Below are 2,710 nucleotides of genomic sequence, written 5' to 3'. Positions count from 1 at the left end.
GCAGGCAACATGTAAACACAAAACAGCTGAGAGAATGGTTTTACCTTCTAATGTTTTTTATCATGGATCGAACCAAGGCACATTAAACAGGTAGTATCAGTAGAGCAAAAACAACATTTGCGTGTATTTTGTTGTTGCTTCTGGTATCGAAAGTGTCAACAACTGTTCTGAATTTTTTCTTCTAAATCAAAGCGTGCCATGTGAAATACAAAAAATTATAAAAAATAAAAAATTGAAATTGGAAAAAATAAAAATTGATGCAACTTTCTTTCCTAGTAAATTTGTTTGCTTCTCGAAGCATTGATCCATCCTTTGCAAGGCCCAGTAATCAGCGGTCGTGCTGCCGAGTTGGGCGAACGTTCCAAAAGCTGCTATTCAATCGCTTGTTTTGTATGGAAAAAGGTTTCACAAGCAAATGGATTTTAACAACTTATAATTTTCGTGAGAAAAAATTAAAAATATTTGACATTTTCGAGACCAAATAATTTGAAAATAAATCAAATCAGCTGCTCTACTGATACTACCTGTTCAATGTACCTTGGATCGAACCATGGCGGAATTATACCAGGTGATATAATTAGAGCGAGAAGATTTTGACACTGCCGTATTTGAAAAATTGCCTTTAAAATTTGACTATAATGCAGCCGAATGTCGGAAAGCTAGATAGCTGTTTTATTATTTCGCCTGTTTATTGCGCCATGGATCGAACCATGATACAAAAAAGAAGGTAGTTTCAATAAACAACTTTTTGATTAAAAAGCAGATTTTTGACAATTGCTCAATTGTGAAAAATTCGAAGCGGCATTACCCAATTGTAAGTTTTTTGGTGTGGGACATTTTGTATTCTAAATTTGGGATTATAAAGTAAATAGTTGTATTAATATATATATACCTTTTAAAACTAATCAATATCTTATTTTGAGAACGTTTAAATTTTACATTAAATTCGATAACAACTTGCCAAATCATTATTTTAATATTAATACAATTTTAGTGAACATATTTTAAAACTATGTTAGTGTCCTCAGGTCATCTCATTAATTCACAATGTAGTTTTCTATATCGGATACGTGATTCTGATGTAATTCTGAAATTACACATTTACACAAATTACCGAAATTACACATTTCGATATGTTATTTAATACATATTATATTGTCTTTGTCCATTTAACAGCAATGGAATTTACTTTGGAGCTCATGGGCCGTAAAATTTTTCTAGAAACACATATTGTTTTCACATAAAATTTTGACACACCCAAAATTGAAGGATAAAATAAATAGATAAAAACAAATTTTCAATAAAACTGATTTGTGTAGTCCAGGGTCGTCTTTAGTAAATCTTTTGGAGGCTGTTTTAACATATCCTATCTTGAGAGAATGAAGTCTAATATTCTTTTTTGGTCAACTACGATGTTTGATTTCATTTTTTGCAATCATTAGTTCATTTCGCTTGAGGAGTCACAATGCCCATACCGGCTTTTTTTGAAATTTCGGACACAAGTTTTCCAATAATGGTTATAGGCTAAAACAAAACCGATATCTAAAGGGCGTGTAGAACCTCCCATACAAATCGAATTTTTCATAGTGCATATCTCTGGAAGTATTTGTGGTAGGGTCCTGGAACTTTGTATGGATATATGTATATGAAGTCAATCTTAAGCTCATGGAAAAATAAGAGTTTATTGGAAAATGCGGCGTGCCACCGTAGAACTAGGAATAGAGGTAAATGAAATCAATCCCAAACCTATGAAAAATGGGGGTATATGAAAACGATCTCGAAGCCATTGAAAGCTAGCGGTATAAACCAAATAAACTAAAATTCTTGTGACGCATAGATACCACTGGAAGCATTTATTTTTCCAACGGAAATATGTACAGGAAAACGGGCGCGACACCTTCTGGAAAGTAACATGATCACAGGGTGTATCCCAAGAACCATTTTAAGCAAAACCTTCAGGCATTACATTCTCGCCAAGACCCATAGGTATAAGCTGAAATTGCGTCGCAAGTTTTATGATCGGCTTAGGTAAGGTTTAACCACTTAACCCCACTTTGTTTTCGTCGCTACTGAATTCTATAAACTGTCAGCTTTCATACAATTTAAAATGTACATGTAAGAACAAAATATTTTTAAATCGACAAAAAATAATAAGAAAATTTGAAGGATTTTAGATATTGGGTATGGTAGCACGAAATGTCACAATCTGCTTAATTGTCAGGTTGTTAATATGGCGACGAAAAAGTGACAATGGAACTACCTTGTTTTTTGTATCATGGATCGAACTATATTTAAAATATCCCATGCGCACATTTACTTAACCCAAACGCAAATTAAATTAAACCAAACTTAAATTAATTTAACCCAAACGCAAATTAATTTAACCCAAACGCAAATTAATTTCACCCAAACGCAAATTAAATTAAACCAAACGCAAATTAATTTAAACCAAAAACTATCATTGCCACTTTAGATGGATTTCGCCGACCTAAACGGGGTTAGATGCGACAGGATGCCTCCTGATGATGCCTCAACACCACCTTCATGACGAGGCCCAGATGCTCCCAGTAAAGGAGCATAACATAATGCTCTGCAAGCAGTTCCTTGCTGGGAGCCACAGACGTGGCCATCCCAGCGGGCAACTGCTCGCGGAAGAGCCCTCGCCACGGCACGTCAGGAGGCATCTTTACGAACTGACAGACGAAGTCCA

Source organism: Rhagoletis pomonella, unplaced genomic scaffold (genome assembly GCF_013731165.1).
Source record: "Rhagoletis pomonella isolate Grant_MI unplaced genomic scaffold, Rhpom_1.0 Rhpom_scaffold_00007, whole genome shotgun sequence".
NCBI lineage: Eukaryota > Metazoa > Arthropoda > Insecta > Diptera > Tephritidae > Rhagoletis > Rhagoletis pomonella.
The sequence above is the reverse complement of the archived record's forward strand: the minus strand, read 5'-3'. Positions refer to the sequence as shown.